Here is a 12201-nt window from a genome sequence, read left to right as displayed (position 1 = left end):
GATAAATAATGTTGTTTGTTCTTCTTTTCCTCTATCAATGAAACTAAAGATTACAAGTAGAGTTAGTGCATTAACAATCCAGCAGAGGTTAACATAGTTTTTTTTTTCTGTGCTTTTGTCTGCCAAACCATTAATATGATAATGCAATAACATTTTCAGCATAAAGAAAACACAGGTCAAATTAAAGATTTTCCTATCAATGAAATGCTGTTTTTATAATCATACTTTTCGTCTCTCAGTGTTTGTTATTATATCTGATGTATAAGTTTGAAGTGTCCAAAGTAGCTTTCACTGTCAGCAAACAAGTCTACAGCCATGCTAGCTGCTCTGTGAGTCTGTGGGCACAGGGGTGCTTTGAGCTAAATGCTAATGTAAGTATTTTATCATGCTCAGAATGACAAAGCTATGACATAACAGCTATAACATGTTGATGTTTCAGAGGTACAGTGTCAACAATGATCATCTTGATAGTGCATGCCAAACTGACTAGCATTGCTATTTTCAGCCATGCCATGACCTCAGCCAACTGGTTTGGTTGACCAGAGATGTTTGCAGGGAGCATTACCTATTGCCAGAAAACATATAGGATACTGATTTGATTAAGGTGCACAGAAAGTTATCTTTTCTGTTATGCCTTGATTATTAACAATTGGCTATTTTATATATTTGTAGAGAAATATATAAAAAATGTCAAGGTATGGTGATACATAATATACTAGAAGAAAGGTTGAGTCCTTGGGCACCTGATATATAGACAATAACAATAGTTTCATAGTTTATTTTACATGAGAATATAAGATAGTATAGTGTGCTCAGAAAAACAGCAAATCCATAGTGGTTGATTGATGGCCTCTGCATTAAAATTAGAATAAAACATTCAGAACAACAAAATGATATACAGGTTCCTTAATGAGCAATTGTATCAAAATCAGCACTCAAGTCAAGAAGCACTAAAGCCAAATATTCAACTTTTGTAATTTCTGATCCTCAAAAGTCCATTTTCCCTACTGTGCACTTAGTGGAAGCCAGACTGAAAACTATCACTGACTTTATTTCTCTGAACCACTTAAAGAAGTTGCACAGCAATTACTTTTTGAAGGACTTCTGCAATAAAAAGCACCTTAAAGACATCTTTGGAAGTACAGAGGCCAGAGTTCTTTAAAGAATGTGTACTCTGATCAACTATGAAAAGTCACGCACATGACCAACAGTGATGAATTTATTAACATTGTAAGAAGATAAAGGTCAGGTATTCCTCAGACAGTTCTGAGGGGCTTACATACAGAGAAGCAACATTAGAAAAGTCAAAATAAAATAAAATATTATAAAAATATCTAATAAAAAAATTAAGCCAAACCACAATCTTTACCTAACTTTAACCAAAATGCTTTGATTTCCTGAACCTAGGTATGTGTAAGACTCAGGATGGAAATCCCAGTTTCTGGTGTCTACGCCGCTCACTTTACATATATCCACCTTGACAACCTCTGTACAACAATAAACATATTCAAGGCACAAATTGTGTTTCCCTCAAGCCCAGTGATGCCATGGTATCTTGTTAGGTGGATATACTGCGGACACATCTGTTGCATCGTTATATGGAGTTTTATAACTAGGTTCAGGAATAAGGGCCAGGCCGCGTACTCTTCCAATTTCCGTATGTCAAGTACTTAAACACACTTTTTCCGTTCACTCCATTCTTTGACTCCATTGTCACATGCTTTTGACTCTGTTGTCACATGAACGACCTTATCTGCACTATAGACCAAGAACTCGCTTCCAACAGTGATTTGCTGGACGAAATATCCAACACACCTAAAGTGTCCGAGACACCTCCATCCCTGGTAATCCCTGGTAGAGAGCCACCACCGCCGCGCGCTGCAGTCCGGATCCCCCGATGCCTGAGGCAGCCTATATCAGACAGCTCCCACATCGTCGGGCCTACTCCACCTCACAGCCCCAGGGGAAGATCTTGTCTCCAGCACTCAAGAGACATCGCTGATCCTGGACACCACTCTCCAACCCACTCCAGGTCCAGATGCTCCGGCGATCGTTGCAATCACCACAACTCTATTTCCCCTAGGAAACACACCAACAGTCCTCCGGCCACAGATCAAATCAAATCAAATCAAATTTTATTTGTATAGCCCAAAGTCACAAAGTACATCTGCCTCAGAGGGCTTTACAATCTGTACAGGGAGTGACACCCTCTGTCCTTAGACCCTCGGTTCCAGTGAGGAAAAACTTACCCACAAAAAACCTTTAACAGGGAAAAAAGGTGATATCAGTTTCCTTAAATTTCAAAAAAGAAAACATGAGGACAAGGAGGACAGGATGACATTAGACTATCCTGAAGTATTTACTACTGTCATTATATTTATGAGAAATAAATCAATGTACCTGGTAGTGTTTGGAAAGATCATTCCAAATGTTCTCCTTGATGCTCCTTGTGAAGGCAGAGTCACCTTCCTGCACAGTGTAGTGTTGCTCCAGCTTTTGCAAAATGGACAAAATCTCACCACAGGTTGGACTTTTGTCACTGGAGACTGAGAGTGTGGAGATGTAATGCTTCCACATGAGCAGCACATCGTCCTCTGCTTTTCTTAAGTCCTCATTGTGTCACGAATCCCCAGCCGGGGTGACAGTGTGTTTGTTGTGTTGTCTGGTGTCTTTCTCCTGGCAGTGCTTGAGGGGGCGTGCCTGTACCTGGCTGAGGTCATCACCTCACCTGTTCCTCATCAACTGTCTGCAGTATTTAAGGAGCAGCCACACATTCAGTCCCTGCCGGATCGTTGTGAAATATAGTATGCTACAGCCTTCTAGCTTAAGATCCTACATTGTAGCTAGTAACTGCCTGTCTGCCTATCTCTTGCTGTCTGTTTTTTGTCCGCCACTAACTATCTCTCTCTGCCTTAGGACTCAGTCCAGTCCACTCAGCATGTGCCTCGTGTTGCCAGCACGTGGACCTCCACCCTCCAAGCCGACCCTTTGTTTTGTGAATTCACTCTGTGTTAAATAAACAGTTAAACTCAAATCTCTTGTTCCAATCTGCTTCTGGGTTCCCCTCAAACGTGACAAATTGCCTATTTTGGCCAGTCTGCATTATAAACAAAACATCAAAAGATGTATGTTGCATAAACAAACAAACAGTCCAAGTTTAAAATAAGCCACATTATCATTTTCAAGAATATTTATCACCTTTCCTTCTCCATGACCTTTCTTATCCGTGGGTCTATGGCTGCAGCCTAGATAGCAGGAAACTGCTCGCAGAGTCTCTCCATCATCAAATACAGAGAATTCCATCTGGTCCTTACATCCAGCAGGAGCATGTGCTTAGGCATCTCTGAGGGTTAACACATACACAACACAATGGAAAATGAAAAATGTTATAAATTATAAATGTTATATACTGAATTTATTGTCTTCATAATCTAATAATTTACATGTACACATACCAATACATATATCTATATTTTCATGTACATATATTGCTTGCAATGTAATAAGAGTATCTTAATGAGTAAGTCACTTTTGCCATGTGGGACCTCTTCATCCAAACAATTACAGAGCGAATTCTTGTTGCCCAGTTGGAAATTGCAGTGCAGTTGTACAGCTTCTGCGCTCCAAGGTTAAGTGTATGTGCAAAACATGGAAACTTGCAGCTTTTTGACAGCGACATCCATGTTTGATGCATTGTCAACTGTAGCTGCCACCACCTTCTCTCTGACACCATACTCCTCCAGGATCTCATCAATCTCCTTGGCTACAGCTGTGCCTGTCTGTGCTTGGTACACAGCTTTGGTTTTTAGGACTTCTTCTTGAGCCCTGCCATTCCTGACATAATGCAGAGTTACTGTGATATAATGATCTTGACTAAAACGTGTCCATCCATCTGCAGTAATGGCTGCCTTCGACACTTGTTTCAGCTCAGAGATCAGATTTCCCTTTTCGACAGCATACCAAGCATGGATCAAGTGGTTAGTTAAACTGTCTCTGTTTGGGGCTTTGTACTTTGGGTTGAGAATCTTTGTCATCTCCCTAGAAAATATATAATAGGAATTAATGAGCGAAACATCTGGTTAACGTGGACGAAAATATTCAACTTAGACATTCTGACTTGCACAATTGAGTACATTCACCAATCGAAATTCAGGGGCATCTACTGTAGCAAATGGGTCCAAGCCCTTCACAACAAACTTTGTGACGTTTACGACTGATTGCAACGCAAGTGCGAAACTTGCTAAGTTATGTGGCGTAATAAGTCGTGCTTGCTGGAATCGAGTGTGCGTAACATCTTGCGGAAGTTACGTGACGTAATTCGTGCTTTCTGGAATTGATAAGAGACCTGCCAAACTGCCAAACGATTCCATGGGATTGAAACACACGTTCTCAATTCCCATCCCTACCCATCATCCCAACACTCTTCCCCCTTCTTTCTACCCTAGCTTTTCTATTCCTCCTTCCACAGCTACATCAGAACCCCAAGCGCCGACCTAGGACACAGCTAACTCCCAGGCCGCACCTTCGACAGCGACCCGCAGCACATCCAGCCAAAACCCTCAGTCCCCCCCCAATAACCCACATGTTGCCAGTATTTCTCTACCCACCTTTAATGCACCCCTCTTCTCCACAGCTCCGCACCCTCCCCAGCTACCCTTCTCCACCTAACAACTTCACTGTAGCCACTGCATTTCCTCCTGCACGTGGCATCAAGCAGACCATCCCCCGTGTCGTCCACCCTCAGACAGCAACTCATTCACCCATCCACATACGACCCCCACATCCCTAATGAACTGCAAACATCTTTCAGCAACATCCAACTCCGACCCCACCGTTTTCAGCTACAATCTTCAACTAACTCTGCAGCTGGAACACCTGGTCTCCGCGTCAAGAGACTCCATCCTCAACCGCAAACCCTCTCTTTTGATCTCCTGGCCCACTGCATCAAAACCCTCCGTGATGGCTACCTGTTCCCAAGCACAGACAAAGTCCTTGAATCCATGCTCATCGCCTCAACCCTACACTACGATCCAACATGCAACGCATCAGTGTCTGACATCTCCATCCTCTCCTCCGACACTCTGATCTATTTCTTAAACAGTAAAACCAACCAGTTCGGTCAACCTCGACCAGTCTACCTCTTTCAACAGTATTCATACCTAAGCCCATTCGAACCCATTCGTGACTACATTAACTCCCAACTAGCCTGCCAAGCTTCCCCCCCGAGACCCTCTGTTCATTACAGAGACCGGCAGAGTAGCTTCACGCTCCTGGTTCCAATACCACTTTCGCCAGATCTTGTACTGATCCAATATACCCCCGAGCTATATTCACTCACATCGGAGCTGCCTCCACTGCTTCTAAACAGGGAATCCCTGACAATATCACAAAAATGCTAGGTCGCTGGTCCTCGTACCTGACCTACATCCGCAACGACCTGAGTCAGAAACACACACACACTTCTCTTCATATGAAATTCTCTCGTGGGGCTCTATCCATAGAGACACAGAGAGATGGTTCCCCCACACACAGTCTTAATCCCTCCAGGTTCCCTCCCGTCCATCAGACACCCGTCAACCCGCGGATTCCTCCGACCAATGATTCAGCCTCCACCCCCCATCCCTTCTTCCCTTCATTCCTTCATCCCCTCATCCTCCGACCCTCACCCTCCATCCCTTCTCCCTCCATCCCACCATCCCTCGAGCCCTCAACACTCCTCCCTACTCCTGACTCCCATCTATAACGTGCAATAAACTTGACTAAACTCAAATCTGTACGGGCATGGTCCTTGTTAGTGTACTAACAGGCCAAAGTCAGAGAAAGTCATCCTGTCATTGCACTCTCCTCGAACTCTTTAATAGCTTGGTATTGTAGGTTCCCCTACTGTCAACTTTGCAGGGCTCCATGGTCAAGTCAAGAATAATAAAAATGCAACATCCAGTTAAACTTTGGAAATAAAGCTCACTGAGAAACATTTTACATTTAATGAGTATGGCTACTGACCAAGCAGCAGGACTGGAAGACTTGGAAGCGATGCTGTATGAGAATATACAACACTGACCAGGTTGACTGACCAGTCAACTTTCCAAACATTAGATTAATATTTAAGGGACTAATAAAAACTACTAGTTTAACTACTTTCAACAGGTGTATTTATGGTTGTTAAAGAATTCATTTCAGGGCTTTCGAAAGAGGCTAGAAGACACTTTCAACTTATTTTTCTGGTGTTTAAATCAATTACATTACATCACAGGGCTGTCTTCACTTCTTTCATACGGAAGAACCCTTTGCACATGTATTTTATATGTGTGGGAGATAAAAACAGTGCTTTGCAAAGGACGGTACAATTACATTCAGTCTGTTATACAAGCTATGATTGTATCTGCTGGAACTACTTGCATTTTCTCATAATGTGATGCTAAAGAAAGAAGCAGAGCCATCATCTTTTATAGATCAAGAAGTCACAAAGTTAGAATTCAGAATTCTCTGGGCAGAATAATGTGCAGCTGTGTGTGTGGATACATTGTTAGAAGTTTAAAACCATTTGGGACATGACAATATGGGGAACACAGTGTTGGGCTCATTATTAGTTTACAGGCATTCAGACAAATATAATAGGCATGGTGCAAAGTGAAGTTTTTTCAGTGTGAGAAATGAGTTAAGAAAGTGTGACTCACAGGAGAGGAATGTTTAGAAAAACTCAACTTTTAAGCTACAGATTTGTGCACACGTGAATTACATTAGAAATTACATTCTGGAGATCTTTGCATGGTGAATATAACAAATCTACACCGTGTGTGCAGAGATAATAAATCCATAAGAGCAACTCTGCACACCTGACGGAGTTCATTGAGTCGCACTGAAAATGTGTATATTGTATGCATAAGATCAGTTACATAGTTTTAAGGGATCATTGTGAGGGAAAAATCTATATCTGCAAATATGAAAAATACAAAAAGCATGTTGTTTAGATCTGTAGAACATGGTGGTTCAACAGGTGGACTCCATAGAAGGTAACACAAACAAAATTATTCTTATTTTCAGGTGATTATAGGCTCATGAAAACAAAGTTATGACAATTTACTTATAAACATATACAAAGATATACATCTGATTTATTCTTTATCTGTGTGTGTGGGTGGGTGTAAATATATCATAAACAAAATAACAGTATAAAGTATATATGATGATCGATGTATTTATATATATATATATATATATATATATATGAAATCATAATCATTGTTATTATTACAGACTTCAGTCTCAGCTACAATGAAGTGTTACTGTACAGCATTGTCCTTATGTTATTAATAATAGAACATCAATATAATGTTAAATGAGCAGGTTTAATGTAATGATTAAACTTGAACATTTCAGAGAACTTGCCTCTGTTTCAGTAGATGACAATGTACAAACACACAGGCACACTCTGGCATCAACCAGCAGTTTTTTCTGAGGATTGTGACCAGATTTCCACAGTTTTAAAGGATCATTGTGAAGGAAAAAAAACAACTATATTTGCAAATATGAAAAATATTGCTCCCAGTGCTCCGATTACCACTGGCACCACTGTTGCATGACTCTAAACTGCCTGTAGGTGTGAATGAGAGTGTGAATGGTTGTTTGTCTCTATGTGCCCTGTGATGAACTGGTGACGTGGTGTACCCCGCCTCTTGCCCAATGTCAGCTGGGCGAGAGGTGGGGTGAGGGGAAGCGATTACAATAAATGTATGTACTGTATGTATGTATGTATGCACCACTGTTTATGTATAATACTTAATTTGGATGCTGAGTGTGGAACACAGCATTTAAAATATATGACCTATATGACCTATAACCTGAAATTAAACACAAGTAAAAACTGTCTCTGGTAATTAACTCACTTCCTCCATCCACTTCAGCAGGTGAACAAAGGTGAGTTTTTATTCTTCTTTTTTTATGTGAGCGCATAGCTTTTCTAATTACCTTGACACACACACACACACACACACACACACATTATAGACAAACAGTGATAAAATATGTAGCCTTGAAGTGGATCATGTTTCTTGTGACACCTGGTGAGAGAGTGTTCCCGTGGAAACAGAGAACAAATCTCGGCTCGGAAAAAAGAAATAATAATGCGACATCCATAGAACATGACCACGGGGTAGAAGGATGGGTCAACTCAACGTCAGGCATGAGAGACAGCTGTTTGTTTCCTCATTCCTTCCAATACTCAATCCATTTGCTTTTTTAAAACATGACCGTGATCGTTCCTTAACCTCCATCACTATGATGACAAAGCATGTCTGACCAAATGAAATAGCCGTTTTAGCCCTTTAACTGAACCTTCACTATGCTGCTTCATTCCTTTTTCCTTTTAATATAAGAAAATATTAAAGATTAGTGTTTCCACACCTCTACAGCAGACTGAGCTCAGTCTATAATATACTGTCTTTACATTCTGCTCCCTCCTCTCATTCTTGTGTTATTCACAGTGTGACTCCAGTCTCCGGTGTGTGAGGTAGGACAGGAGGCGGCAGGCTACAGAGGAGAGTGAGTTCAGTTCAGTTCTCCAGGACTCAGGGTGAGCTCCCAGTGGCTGCAGCGCTCAGCAGCATACAGATCAGAAACAGACTGTATGGAAATGTAGACACAGTCCCATCCATGCTCACTCAGCTGAGATGTGCTTCAGTTAGAGAGGGAAGCTGCTCCCGTGTCATGAAGAAATAAACTGAAAACTCTGCTGCCTCAGCTGCACTTCTCCACAGTCACACAGGGAGCGGAACGTTTGAGATACAACATTTAGTAAAAAATCAAAAAAGAAAAAGAAAATCTGTTACAGCTTCTGTGCTATAAACTGGAATGAATGTGAGAATGGAGTGAGTAAAAATTCTTTCAACTTTTGACAGAACTGTTCACAACTGAACTAACCAAATGGAAAATGCATATTTCATCCTGCACATATTCATCCATACTCCTTTGCATCAGGTCAGGATCAAGCAGCCACACTCTTAATCCTGGATAACTTTAAGCCTTAATATCATCTGAACAGGTGAGTTGTATATAAATCCACCCTCAGTACAGTTGTCATGAACGGGGGTATTAGCTACAGAGACCAAAACTGTTTTTTGTACCAGGCTGTAAACATGTTTATTTCTGCTGTGAAGTTGGACATTTGAACATGGGGACTTATGGAGACTGACTCACTTCTGGAGCCAGCTTCAAGTGGACATTTGCCGCTGCTTTGCCTTCACTGTCCTGTCCGCTCTCACAAGTTAAAAGCCATCCAGAGTGAATCCAGCTCATTCAGCCGCGCAGCGGTTAGGACTGTTCGGTAAGCGTCAGTCAGGTGTGACCCAGTCAACTGTTAGTCTCGACAATAATGAAATGAGCAGATCATAATTCATAACTGATTTTAGCATTTTCATAATCAATTCTTTGACACACAGGAAGGCACTGTAAATATCTGACGTGCCTCTTTCGTGGTCTTAGTGAGGACTGTGGAGACACTGTTACAGTATAGTGGTTAAGCATACTGAAGATACCTGGGTTAAGATGGAATGTTTGATATATAAAATATATAAAATCCCTTAAGAGATAAAGAGTTGCAAACAGGGCTGGTGTTTTTCTCTCTCCAGTTGTTTTTCCTTCCTCCCCTCACATGGCCTCCTCGCTGTCAGTAAGAACAGTTCAAATCTGTCTGGACTCTTTGGTAATGTAATAGATGTTCCTGTGCAGGATCCAAGTCCAAAAGTGCTTTTCAGACAAAAGACTAAGATTTATACTTGGAAGAACTCAGACTAATACCTGTCCTACAGCAATCTGACCTGAAATCAGCTTGTTGAAACTGCCCTATTGATACAGTATAGTCATGTGACTTTTATATTTACATATTTTGCATCACAGTGAAATGACCTTCCTCAGGTCTGGTCTGGATGGTCATTACATATATGTCTATCTACTGAACCAGGTTGCATAGAGGTGAGTCAAACACAATCTGTTAGGAATAGTTCAACATTTTGGAGAACACACTGATTATGGGATGGTTAAGTGGATATCAATGCCATGTCTGTGTGTTCAGTACAGTAGTGTTAGGGAGTTGGAGTCTTTTTACTGACTCGGATCTTCGTTAATTTTTACAGCGGGTGGCGCTGTAGCCCTCTTGTGGGTGTTGTAAAAAGGCCGCGGTTCTCAAACACTAACACTGAAGGCAACATGGTTTGCTTCTATGGAAGCGTATTGCATTCACTTGAAAAACAAAAAATTAGACACCTTATCTCATAATTACGAGATCCTGATGTCGTAATTGCGAGATCAGGATCTCGTAATTACGACTAACTTTCTTTTTTTAAAAGTAAAAAAAAGAAAGTTGAGTATGAAAACTCTTGTTTGTTACATTTTACTTCATAATTGCAACCGCATGTGTTGTATTCATTGTTGCAAAACCTGTTCTGTAAATAGTTTGTTTGCTATCGTGATCAAAACCATTGATCTGAAGCTCAATGCTGATGCTGTCCTGTAAATAGTTTTCTAATCAGCAATAAATATAACCATTTCTGATCAGCCCATATCAATTGCATGCTTAAAATAACATAAGCCCCGCCCATTTCAAGACAACCTGACCAATTTCCGGGTTAAACCCCGCCCGTTTCTGAATTAGGCACTGCCCCCTATGAGTACGGATACAGATACAGATAATTCATATGGTTAACAGATACATATAATGCTGTACTCGCTCATCCCTACAAGACATTTCCTTGTTCGTTTCTCAGTCCACAGCCCTGTAGCTGAGCTACAGCTGTCATGAGACAAATGAACGAGGACCTGAGGGCGGACGCACAGTTGAGTGAGTCTGAACTAATCATTTCTGTTTCCTGTCCTCCTGACTGAGCTCATGCAGCTGCCAAGTGGCGAGGGCGCGTACTGCATGAAAATGAACTCAGAGACGACTCATTACTCCAGAGTCATATAAAAGATTAGTTCATATTGAAAGAATCGTTCACGACCGACGCATCACTACAGTACAGAGCTGGGGTCAGGATGTGATTAGCCTAGCTTAGCGTAAAGTTTGGAAGTATCTGAAGTTTAACAGAATACCAACAGTATAGACTCACTCACTGACATTTTGTTATCTCATTCGTTGAATCTGTGCACATACATATGTTTTGGAACTATTTTTTGACTAACAGAAGCTGGACATGGCTTCCTGGTGCTTTGTCACCGTCAGGTTGCTAAACAAAAGAGAAAGAGAAACTCAAACAGTTGATTTGCAACTGAACATCTCTCTCTTTGAAAGAAAGGCGAATGAGACTATTCCCAAAATGTGCAACCATTCAAATATTCTGTCTTTTTGAGTGAGCATTGAAAATATAGTATAAATACAATATCAGTTACTATTTGACCACCAATCATTCACTGTACTTCTGAATGGTCTCTGTGAAAGTCGAGTGACACTTCCAGCTTATCACTGCAAAAGAAATGTACAGCTAAAGAAGGGCGGCACAGTGGTGCGATCACAACTGGAATGTTCCTGGTACGAAGCCCAGATGTTCTCCCTGTTCCTGTGTGGCTTCTCTTTGAGTTCTACAGCTCCCCCCCACAAAGACATGCAGACTCTGAACTGCTCATAGGTGTGTAGAACATGGATGGATGGATCTACAAAGTAGTCTTTGTGATGTAAAGTTTATGGATTTAACTTGTCTGCAATAAATATGAATTTATGTAAAATAATGTGTGTACACTTTTAAACTGGACCTTCACATTAAGTCAGGACTTCTTTCTGCTAATTGAAAGTAATTACATAAATTCATGTGTGTGTGTGTGTGTGTCTGTGTGTGCTTCTATAAAATATTTAAAAGATTCATATAATATATGAATTTATATGTATAAGTTGACTTATCTCATTGTACCCATCAGTTAAAACCTGACTGCATAATTTGTCTATCAGACTCTATTCTGATTTGGATGTTAAAAAAAGGTCAGTAACAACGCAACGTGACTGCAGTGAAAGAAGTCTGTCTTTGTCTTTACTTAGTTGCTCGTGGCAACTTTCACTTTGTAGTTTCTCACCTCACTTTCTAAGTGCCAGGAAAAAAAGAACTTTCTCAAACTCTACACATATTGAATTGTGTTTTTTTTTTTCAGGTTAATTTTAGCCTCCTCTGCATCATTACATGCAACACAAATGATTGTAATACAATTAGAAGAGAAATG

General features: G+C 40.8%; 1 long non-coding RNA gene across 1 annotated transcript; it reads right to left on the bottom strand.

The window, feature by feature from the left end:
• Positions 1-814: 814 nt before the first annotated feature.
• On the bottom strand, positions 815-2850 carry LOC113744454 (uncharacterized). The gene is made up of 3 exons (XR_003461542.1): positions 2401-2850; positions 2250-2260; positions 815-2079 (listed from the first exon to the last, which is right to left on the bottom strand). It is a non-coding gene; the product is annotated as an uncharacterized LOC113744454 (long non-coding RNA).
• Between the last annotated feature and the right edge of the window lie 9351 nt (positions 2851-12201).

This window comes from Larimichthys crocea, chromosome XXIII, assembly GCF_000972845.2.
Source record: "Larimichthys crocea isolate SSNF chromosome XXIII, L_crocea_2.0, whole genome shotgun sequence".
Lineage (NCBI taxonomy): Eukaryota > Metazoa > Chordata > Actinopteri > Sciaenidae > Larimichthys > Larimichthys crocea.
Note: the sequence above shows the minus strand (reverse complement) of the source record. Positions and strands in the feature narration are given on the sequence as shown.